Here is a 12,245-nt window from a genome sequence, read left to right as displayed (position 1 = left end):
CTTAAGAAGCTAGGAATACCAGATCACCTTACCTGCCTCCTGAGAATTCTGTGTGCAGGTCAAGAAGCAACAGTTAGAACTGGACATGGAACAATGGACTGTTTAAAAATTGGGAAATGAGTACATCAAGGCTGTGTATTGTCACCCTGCTTATTTAACTTCTATTCAGAGGACATCATGGGAAATGCCAGGCTGGATGAAGCACAAGCTGGAATCAAGATTGATGGGAGAAATATTAAAAACCTCAGATATGCAGATGACACCACCCTTATGGCAAAAAGGAAAAAGGAACTAAAGTCTCTTGATGAAAGTGAAAGAAGAGAGTGAGAAAGCTGGCTCAAAGCTCAACATTCAGAAAACTAATTATCATAGCATCCAATCTCATCACTTCTCGCAAATAGATGGGAAACAGTCTGGGCTGTTTCTTGGGCTCCAAAATCACTGCGGATCGTGACTGCAGTCATGAAATTGAAAGATGCTTGCTCCTTGAAAGAAAAGCTATGACAAATATAGACAGTATATTAAAAAGCAAAGACATCACTTTGCCAACAAAGGTCTGTCTAGTCAAAGCTATAGTTTTTCCAGTAGTCATGTATGGATGTGAAGGCTGGACCATAAAGATAGCTGAGCATCGAAGAATTGATGCTTTTGAACTGTGGTGTTGGAGAAGACTCTTGAGAGTCCCTTGGACTGCAAGGAGATCCAACCAGTCAATCCTAAAGGAGACCAGTCCTGAATATTCATTGGAAGGACTGATGCTGAAGCTGAAGCTCCAATACTTTGGCCACCTGATGCGAAGAACTGACTCATTGGAAAAGACCCTGATGCTGGGAAAGATTGAAGGTGGGAGGAGAAGGGGACGACAGAGGATGAGATGGTTGGATGGCATCACTGACTCAATGGGTGTGAGTTTGAGCAACTCAGGGAGATGGTGAAGGACAGGGAAGCCTGACTTGCTGCAGTCCATGTGGTCGTAAAGAGTTGGATGTGACTGTGCAACTGAACAGTAACAGCAAACTTAGTAATTTACTGTGACTGGAAAAGTACCTCTAAGTCACTCTGATTGCCTCCCTTCCTAGAGAGTTTGCCCTGGAGTCTGTTCTCTGAATGGTTGCGGAGAGTGTGCTCTGAGTCCCCTCCCACTTCTGGCTGCAGGAGGCACAGAGCTGCACAGAGAGCCAGGTAATGATGCTAGAAGCAGGTATTCCGTTTCCACAGCTTCAAGTCATGTATTAATAGTAGCGGCCATGGTATTCATAGTGATTGTCATGGGTTTCCATGATGGTTTAAACTATGTCTTCAAATACTCTGGGGAAAGATGAGCGTATGTGCATCTTACAGACAGGGAAACTGAGGCCAGTTGTGAGCAGAATGCCTTTCCTGTAGCAATAATGGAGGCAGCGGCATGGTCAGTCTCCTCTGGTAAACCTGAAGTCCTTTTCTGTGGTCACCAGCAACCTCCTCACTCCAGCAGGACGACCGATTCTATACCGGCTCACCATCAACCGCAAACCTTCATTACCCACAGTCAGAGTTCTTTCCCTTCACCTCTCGTCTCTAAAATGGAAATAATAGCAGTATCTACTTCATTGGATTATTGGGAGGATGAAGATGGTCCCTACAGGTACAATATTTAGAATAGGGCTTGTATTGGACAGGTGCTATGTGAGTTACCTCTGATCATTGGACTGTTTTTTTTTTTTTTTTTCTCTTGCTGTTGGACTGTAAATGCTTTACAATGTTGTGTTAATTTCTGTTATACAGCGAAGTGAATCAGCTGCATGTAAACATATATCCCCTCCCTCTTGGACTTCTTTCCCATCCCCCACCCCTCTGCGTCATCACAGAGCACTGAGCTGAGCTCCCTGTGCTGTACAGAAGCTTCCCACTAACTGTTTATTTTACACATGGTCATGTGTATGTGTCAATCCTGATCTCCCAGTTTGATCCACCTTCCCCTTCTCCACTGTGTCCATATGGCTGTTCTGTATGTATACATCTCTATTCCTGCCTGCAAACAGGTTCATCTGTACCATTTTTCTAGATTCCACATATATGTGTTAATAGATGACGTTTGCTTTTCTTTCTGACCTCACACTGTATGACAGACTTTAGGCTCATCCACATCTCTGTTGGGCTTTTTATCCGAAGCCTTCTGCTCTGGGAGGCTGAAACCTGATGGAAAACCTGCACTTGAATCCTGCAATAGCAAGCTTTCATATCTATGAAGTGAGCAACGGGGAAAACACAACCAAAGACTGAGGATGTGAGGGTGTGTTGTATTCCTTTAAGAGGGGTCTTATGTTTCACTGTTCAGGGACTCCATCCATATTCCTGTTTGTTTATAGTCTCATGTTGGGCTGAGGAATAATTTGAGAGAGTCGTAAAGAAGCCAAGGTGTTTGTCGTAGCACCTGGAAGCAAGCATACTGTGGGCAGGTGCTGAGAAAGCACTCTCATCCCTTGTGCCAAAGCACCTCAGCCCTCTCCTTGCCGCAGCCCTGGGCCTGGACACACCGGCTCAGAGCCTGCCAACCCAGCAGGCTGTGTTGATGGCTCAGTGTTCTAGGAGCTGAGATTATGAGATGGATGCTCTGGCTGAACCTCACAACTGGCGCTTTCTCCAAGGCCTGTGGGATGGGAGCTGTGGAGCTCTGGGCTCATTGCATGATGGCTAGGTATGAGAGGCTCCAAAAGGCTCAAATGGGAGCAAGCTGGCAGATTCTGGGTTATTACCGATAGGATACTTCTTCCAAAGGCCATAGACAGTACATGGATAAGACTGTGTGAGCAGTCTGCTAACAGATAAGTCATCGTCTTGTAGGACCAGTCATCTGCACTTTGCCGTCCATGGGACCGTTGCCGTGCTGCTCTGTGTATGTATTACCAGCAGCACTGGATTCTCGGGTCACCGACAATTTACTTCTGGGTTATTAAAAATGCCTGGATCTGACTTTTGAAGTTTGGATAGATCAAGTGAAGATCTCTCTGTCGGAGCCCTAGGAAGCAGGGGAGTCAAGTGGATGCTGGGTGGACAGAGAAAGGTCCAGCCTGGAGGGGGTGTGGCCTGTTCATTCCACGTTCCATTCAGATGCTCATGGAAATGCTGTTTACAGACAGGTGCTCATGGGAATGGGGAGCCTAGATGGGGAAGAAATACATTTTTTCTTTGTTTTTTTTCCTTTTGAACTTTTTGCTTTGTATTGGGGTATAGACAATTAAAAATGTTCTGGTAGTTTTAGGTGAACTTAGCCATACATATTTGGAGAAGGAAATGGCAACCCACTCCAGTGTTCTTGCCTGGAGAATCCCAGGGACAGGGAGCCTGGCAGGCTGCCGTCTATGGTGTCGCACGGAGTCGGACACGACTGAAGCGACTTAGCAGCAGCAGCCATACATATTGGAGAAGGAAATAGCAACCCACTCCAGTACTCTTGCCTAGAAAATCCCGTGGATGGAGGAGCCTGGTGTTCATGGGGTCGCAAACAGTCGGACACGACTGAGTGATATATATGTATTCATTTGCCCCCAACCCCCCTCCCATCCAGGCTGCCACATAACCTTGAGCAGAGTTACATGTCCTATACAATAGGTCCTTGCAGATTATCCATTTTAAATATAGCTGTGTGTACATGTCCATCCAAAACTCCCTAACCATCCCATCCCCATGGCAGCCATTAGCTTGCTCTCTAAGTGTGTGAGTCTCTTTCTGTTTTGTAAGTAAGTTAATTTGTATCATTCCTTTTACGATTCCACATATAAAGAATGTCATACAATACTTCTCCTTCCCTGTCTGACTTAATTCACACAGCATGACATTCTCTGGGTCCATCCATGTTGCTGCCAATGGCATTAATTTACTCCTTTTAATGGCTGAATAATACCATTGTATATGTGTACCACATCTTCTTTATCCATTTCTGGGTCAATGGACATTTAGGTGGCTTCCATGTCTTGGCTGTTGTAAATAATGCTGCAATGAACATTAGGTTAATGTATTCTCTGGGATAATATTTTTCTCCAGATATATGCCTAGGAGTGGGATTGCAGGGTCACGTGACAGCTCTCTTTTTAATTTTTTAAGGAGCCTCCATACTGTTCTCCGTAGTGGCTGCACCAATCCACATTCCCACCAACAATTCAGAGGTTTCCCTTCTCTCCACACTCTCTCCAGCAATCATTGTTGTTGACTTTTGTTCTAGAAAAAAAAGATCATCACAAAATATTAATAACACATCACAAAAGGTGGTCCAGATTTTCTCCCACATGAATTGCATAGCAAAGAGTTGGACACGACTGAGCGACTGAACCGAACGACTGAACTGAGGTCAATCATGTAAGCGTTTTAGAATCAGGTTTGTCACAAGTCAGAGAGAAGCAATGCCACACCCTTCATCACCTTTGCTAAAATTAGGAAGAAACTTGCAAACAACCTGGCTATGTAACAGTGGTTGTCCTTGTTTAGTCGCTGAGTTGTGTCTGACTCTTTCTGGAACCTCTTGGATTGTAGTCCACCAGTCTCTTTTGTCCATGGGACTTTTCAGGCAAGAATACTGGAGTGGGTTGCCATTTCCTTCTCCACTGATTTTTTTACGATAAACATTCTAGCAGGGGTGAGGTGATATCTCATCGTAGTTTTGATTTGCCTTTCTCTAATAATTGCAATGTTGAGCATCTTTTCATGTGTCTATTGGCCATCTGTATGTCTTCTTTGGAGAAATGTCTATTTAGGTTTTCTGCCTAGTTTTTGAGTGGGTTGTTTGTTTTGATGTTGTTAAGCATCATAAGTTGTTTGTAAATTCTGGAGACTAATCCCTTATCAGTCACATCATTTGCAAATATTTTCTCCCAATCTGTGGGTTGCTTTTCATTTTGTTTATTGTTTCCTTTGCTGTGCAAATAGATGGGGAAGAGATACATTTTGAAGACAAAACAAATGGAAGAGTGGATTATGTTAATGCTGCAGTGATGAAGTGAGGGCCTAGGAGGAGCGAACAGAGAGGACAGAAGCTGATGGAATATGAGACGATGTGCTGAGAAAGAAGCTTCAGTGGACGTGGACAATCCAGGCTCGATATTCACAAAAGCTGCAAGTGTAGCATGTTTGTCTCAAAAGGCAAAGGATCTGCATTTTCTAGGCTGTAGATATAATAATTCCTTCAAGAAATGGATCTGGCCAGACAACAAACTTTTAAATTTAAAAGTTGCACAAGAAAAAGTTGCTCAGTCATAAGATGAATTGATACATGTAAAAATTGCTTCCCTGGTGGCTCAGACGGTAAAAAGCATCTGCCTGCAATGCAGGAGACCCGGGTTCGATCCCTGGGGTTAGGAAGATTCCCTGTAGAAGGGAATGGCTACCCACTCCAGTATTCTTGCCTGGAGAATTCCAGGGACAGAGAAGCCTGGCGGGCAACAGTCCATGGAGTCGCAAGGAGTCAGACATGACTGAGCGACTAACACACACGCACACATACATTCCTTTTCATGTCTTTTTCATTATGGTTTGAATACAGCTCATTGTGCTGCACAGTAGGGCCTCGCTGCTTGCCCGTTCTATCTATAATAGCTTCCCGCTGCTGATTCCACACTCCCGACCTGCGTCTCCCCCGAGCCCTTGCCCCCGCGGCTTCCACACGTCTGCCCTCTGAGTCTGTGAGTCTGTTTCTGCTTTGTGGATAAGTTCATCTACGCCATACTTGAGATCCCACGTATAAGTGATATCGTATGAGATTTGTCTGATTTACTTGACTTACTATGGCCATCTCTAGGTTCATCCACATTGTGCAAATGGCATTATTTCATTTTTATGGCTGAGTAGTAGTCTGTGTATGTTATTGGTACATTTTAATAGGTGACACTTCCTCCAAATTTCTTTCCATGAATTAAAATTAGAATTAAAAAGAAATCGGTGGGAACGTAAGGACACAATGCTAAAAGTAACACAAGTGGGAAATACCTCCTCCACTGAACAAATGCCAACAAATTTGCTTTCTTTTTTTGCTGCAAGAATCAGATTTACCCAAGACTAGCATTCCTGTTGATGCCTCGTAATACAAAGTGAAATGAAGTGAAGTGAAAGTCGCTCAGTCGTGTCCGACTCTCTGCAACCCCATGGACTGTAGTCTACCACACTCCTCCTTCCATGGGATTTTCTAGGCAAGGGTACTGGAGTGGGTTGCCATTTCCTTCTCCAGAGGATCTTCCTGACCCAGGGATTGAACCCAGGTCTCCCACATTGTAGGCAGATGCTTTACCATCTGAGCCACCAGGGAAGTCATAATATAAGGGAAGCCCAAAATGAATGTTACCAGATTCTTAAGCTTAGAAAGCTCAGTGTTAAACAAAGCTAAGCAGATATTTTAGCTGCAGAGATCCTCAGAGTTTTTAAAAAGAATGAGTATTTTACCAGTTTCTAACTGGTGCCTATAGCATGAATTATTCACACTTATTTGATAATAGAATCTCTTTATAAGACCCATCTCTGAGGACTCATGTTTTCCCAACACATTTTGGGAAATGTTACCCAAGAAATCTTGGCAATTCTTCTTTATGAGCCTCAGGATGTCCTAGAAGACTTCATTAAATGGTAGGTATTATTATGTGTGAAACACTTTAAATGTATTATTTTAAATTTTTACAATTATCATGTATGTGAGAGAGACATTGTTAGTGCATATCACCATTAAGGAGAGAGACCCAAAGAGGTTGATGGGTCCATCTAACATCAAGGCTTGCCTTGTGGCTCAGCTGGTAAAGAATCCGCCTGCAATGTGGCAGACCTGGGTTCGATCCTTGTGTTGGGAAGATTCCCTGGAGAAGGGAAAGGCTACCCATTCCAGTATTCTGGCCTGGAGAATTTCATGGACTGTACAGTCCATGGGGTGGCAAAGAGTCGGACGCGACTGAGAGACTTTCACTTTCACTTTCAAAATCACAAAGCTAGTGCATGATGGAGTTGGTTTTTAAACACAGATCTGCCTCAGTCTGCAGTCTCTTTTCTTATATAAACAAATTTCTTTCTGTGCAAATATGATTGAACGTTACAGTTCTTCACTCTGTGTTTGCTAAAGAAGGTGGTAGTCTTCTCTTAGAATTAATTATACTAAGGAATGCCCTTTTGCTAAACTTAATGCTGACTTAAAAGGCTATTGTAGAAGGTGGACTGATTAGGAAAACAAAGGAATGAAATCATCCCTACGAAGTGGGAGATAACCAAATTTTGTTGTTGAGTAAGACTTGAAAATTATTTTCAAGGCTGCATTAATGCATCATCTACTGACTTTGCTCTGCCTGCTGCTGTTCTTTTGCCAGATTCAGACCTGATTTAATAAGCAACAGCTTAAGAACAGCCATTTATGAAGTATCCTTACAATGCTCAGGAAAAGGTTCAACTGGAAGGCATCTTGGAGGCTTTGCTGAACCAGAAGGACCATATCCTGTGCTGTTCTTATTTTCGCCCTGAAATAAAAGCCTCTGGCTTTCTTTTCCTTTCACTCTTATTTGTCAAGCCTGGCCTGTAACTTTCACTCTCTTTCCCTATAGGAACAGTCTTCTGCCTTTGCTTCAACTTGATAAAGCACAACTGCCAAGTTCGATGACCCTTGCCTCCCCCAGCCACACCTCTCTTTATAACAGGAGGCTTCCTGGTCCAAACAGGTTTTTCCTAAAGAGAACTGTTCAAGGAGCAAGCCTGTTTTCCTAGCTTGATCAAGTGCTATCGGTTGGAGAAAAAAAAACAAACTCTCATTTCAAGGGCACAGTGGAAGAGTTTTCACTTTATTTCCAGACTTCAGAACGTCTGATTATTAGAAACTGTTTTTTTTTTTTTTCTCATGTGGCACAAGTAGTCTCTTACCCTGACTTTCATGCCTTATCTTGATTCTTTCTACCATGAAGTGGATCCTGAAGCTGTTTGATTGTACTTGTCGAGGCCATTTTCTTGTTTCTCAGACAGCTCCCAGCCTGGGAGCACAGGTTGAGAAATTCATCGAAGATTTTGGGGTTATACAACCAAAGTGTTTTTTGTTGAAGATTCTTTCACATTTAGTGCAATGGCTCTTTCGATGGAGCAATTTTCTGTGAGAGGAGGTCGAAGTTGGGGGAAAAAAAAAAGAGCTAGTCAGTGACCACTTAGAGGGGTGGAATGGGGTGGGAGCTGAGAGGGAGGGTCAAAAGAGAGGGGACTTGTGAATACCTGCAGTTGATTCACGTTGTTGTATGGCAGAAACCAGCACAACATGGTAAAGCGATTATCTTCCAATTAAACTTTTTTAAAAGAAGAAGCTAGTGACCTGAGGATATGAGTAGAGTTGCCAGATGAAATGCAGACCGCTCAGATGACTTTGAAATCCAGATGAACCATGAAGATGTTTTTAGTTATGTGCATCTTAGAGTTCCATGGGGCATACTGATGCTAAAGAATTCGACATTATTATTAGAAATTCAGAGTTCACTTTTTGTGCACTTTTTTTGAAGTTGTATATTTTTACCTGCTAAATCTACCACTCTACATACAGGAGAAATCTAGACCCAGAGGGCAGGGTGGACATGAGTGAGAGAGACCGCATGGGATCCTAAATCCATCTTGAAAGCCTTGGAACAGAAAGACCAAGAGGTGAGGATGGCAGTCTGTGTGTTGGGGGGGGAGGGCAGTATAAAGGGAGAAAAATCACTTCCTCTCTATTTCAGGAGTTATGCTTCATGAGCATATTTAAGGAATAAAATGGAAATAGCAATCATTTCTATAAACAAATGTAATTAGATAAAACAACCAGTGTTAATGTTTTACCACATCGTTGTCTAGAACATCAAATCTAAGCCTTTGTACATTCTGAATTCAAACTAATGAATTTGATTTTTATAAATTTTTTTTCTCCTTTGATTGGAAGTCATGACAGTAGAATTGTGTTTTTTAAAGTTTGTGTTCCAGGATTAAGACACTTGCCCTGTCCATCCTGCTCACTTATATTCTAAGCACAAAGCTGATGCTTTTGCAAATCGAGTTCCAAGCTGTTTAACCTGGCAGTAATCTTCAGTTCCCTTGAACTAGTCTTCCCAACCTGGAGAAGCCTAAAAAGAAAATTCTAAAATCACTTCTGAGGGCAAGGAGAAACGAGGTTGGGGGTGGGGGTGGGGGGGTGTCACGGGGGAAAGTGGCCATTAAAGCAGCAGGTGCAGGGACTTCCCTGGTGACCCAGTGGCTGAGACTCCACACTCCCAATATAGGGGCATGGTTCAATCCTTGGTCAGGGAACTCAATTCCCATTGCCACAGCTAATACCCCGGGCAGCCAAATAAATAAATATTTAAAGCAACAGCATCAAGGAAGGAAATATTCCTAGAATAAGGGGAAAAAAAAAAGAAGGAAATGGAGGCAGAGATTAGGACAGCGGGTGGACAGATGAGGGAACGTGTTTCTGAGGGGTGGCTGTAACCCCCAGCCTTCCCAAACAGGGCAAAGTGCTGGAGCACCGAGCAAGGTGAGGCCTGGAGAGACCCCGGGAGTCAGGTCCACCGTGCCTCAGTGCTAAGAGTGATGTACTGGGACTGATGGATCAGGACCTTCTTCATTTCTAGAAGTTATCGAAGACCCTGGAAGCTTTGTGTGACACGGGGCAGGGTGGGGGTCACGTGGTTACAATCACATCGTAACTGATTAAATTTCCCAGCAGCACAGCAGGGTGAGTCAGGACTAAGTTGATTTGAGGGGAAAAAAAGGTAAAACTTCCTGCACACCTGTGGCCCCAGATTCATACCCACTCCACATATCTGCTTCATCTGAATTCCACGTTTATCTATTACGAGGAGGAAACCTTTTTAATTTTGTTCTCATGATTATGCCTAAGGTATCATGATGTGGCATACCAATCTTATAAATTTGTTTCTAAGAGAGTGTGAGTTCCCGAGAAAGTCCCAACTTACTTGATTTTGATTCAATGAAGGCGGACTTGAACTAATTGTGTCGCCTCTAAGATTTGAAAATAATTGAATCTCTGTTTCTGTCTTTTGATCCAAGTCCTAGAGAGTAGTTCTCAATATAATAATATTTTCCTAGCATCACTTCAGTAGTCAAACAAGAATGTAATCCAAAAAGCCCCCTGTATTCACAGAGACAATGCTCTTATGATGAAACCACAGAAAGAAGTTGTAATTAATGCAAGAAATAAGGCGAACAATCTATTAACATAATCTGAATGAAATCCTTGCACTGTTAAATGCAGACACTAAGTGCTCATATAATACTTTATTAATTGACGAAGTATTTATCCACAGGGAAATGAGGATAAGAGACCGTACACTTTGTCAGATGACAGGAAAATGTATTAGAGCTTCATAAGAAATGCATACAATTCAAACAATAGTGTGATTATCTTTTTAAAGCAATTACATTTAATCTCAGAAGAAAGAATAAATACATTAATTCTTCTCTGTTCCCTGATAAGCCACCAAGATACATAAACGATCATTTTTTTCCCCTCCAGCTCTGGAGGCTGCTGGCAATCCAGTGAGTACTGCTCAAACAACTATGGTGAAATACCACTTAGCACAGGAAAACACATTATGAGATTAACTGACTTTGGGCTGAATAGAATCCTCTTCCCTGGGAAGCCCTGGTTTGCACTTGACTTTGCACATTCCTTTCAGCTTTGGAGACTTGGATGATAAGAAGTTGCACCACCCAAATATAAATAGGGTGGGGGATAAACTGGGTATTTAGGATTAACATAGACATGCTACTATATTTAAAATAGATAAACAACAAAGACCCACTGTATAGCCCAGGGAGCTCTATGCACTATTCTGTAATAACTTAAACAGGATATATAGATACACCTGTATGGCACCCCCCACTCCAGTACTCTTGCCTGGACTATCCCATGGATGGAGGAGCCTGGTAGGCTGCAGTCCATGGGGTCGCACAGAGTTGGACACGACTGAAGTGACTTAGCAGCAGCGGTACATGTATAACTGAATCCCTCTGCTATATATCTTAAATTAACACAAAATGTAAATCGATCATATTCCAACATAAAATAAAAATTTAAAAGAAAATGGTGTTTGGTACTGAATTTCAAGTGTTTTTCCTACCCTGCTATGCTGGGCTGAACCACATATGATTGAGGCTGGCTTTTACTCTTAAAACTCCAAATGCAATGGAAGCAAAGGAGCTGGGGCCACGACTCTCTTCTCTCCGGCCCATTCAGTTTCTTGCTGGCTTTCCAGAATTGGAAGCCTGTCTTTCATCTACATGAGCTGAACTGTGACAACTAAGCAAGGTCGCCCGGCCCCCAGCTAGCAAGAAGACAAGACGCTTGTCCCCATGGCCCGCGCTCATCCCTCCCAAGCAATGGCCAGGCCTCCATAGCCCCCGTTTCCAGTCCAGGCCACTCTCTTGCCTTCAGACTCCAAAGGCTGCTCCATCTTCTCTAACGATCGCTCCAGAAGTGCAGCCTCTCTCAGCTGCTGGCCCCTTAGAAAGAGCCCTTCTCTGTTGGCCCCTGACCCTAGGCCAGGCAGCTGGGTTTCCTCGCATGCTGCCTCTCCTCCCCGGGGTGGCAACAGACAGGAGGAAAGTATCATGTGAGTTAGCCCATTGTAATGTTTTTCTTCTTAAAACTTATCTGCCATATGCTCTGTGGGGGAAAACACTGTACATGTTGTGTGGCTGAGTGCATTTGGCAAAAAAAATGGCCTGCGGTATCTCCCCCTAGGAGATGCACAACCCTTGCTGGCAATTAAAAACTGAAAAGTTTCGGTTTGCTAATGATCGCCTTACTTCTTTGATCACTGAATTTTTTATTTTGGCTGGATTGACTCTTTGTCGTGGTGCAAGGGCATTCTTGTGGGAGGTGGCTTCTCTCCAGTTTCAGTCTGAGGGTTTATCCTGTTGCCGAGCGCTGGCTCCAGAGCACCTGGGCTTCAGCAGTCGCAGCCACAGACTCTCAAGCTGCAATGCGCCGGCTTGGTTGCTGTGCCGCATGTGGGATCTCAGTTCCCCCACCACTGCATCGGAAGGGGGGTTCTTAATCACTGGCCGCCAGGTGAGTCCCTGATCTTTGAATTTTCAAAAGTATTTTCAAATACAATATTAAACATTAAAACTCCATGGGTGAGGGTGAAGGGTAGGTAAAAACATACAAACAACAGCAGCAAACATTCCATGGCACTAGTTTTCAACAGAACATAATTTAAGAAGCCAGGTCTAAACTATTTTAAACGTGACTTAAAGATGTCATGGCTTTC

Source organism: Bubalus kerabau, chromosome 2 (genome assembly GCF_029407905.1).
Source record: "Bubalus kerabau isolate K-KA32 ecotype Philippines breed swamp buffalo chromosome 2, PCC_UOA_SB_1v2, whole genome shotgun sequence".
Taxonomy (NCBI): Eukaryota; Metazoa; Chordata; class Mammalia; order Artiodactyla; family Bovidae; genus Bubalus; species Bubalus kerabau.
The sequence above is the reverse complement of the archived record's forward strand: the minus strand, read 5'-3'. Positions refer to the sequence as shown.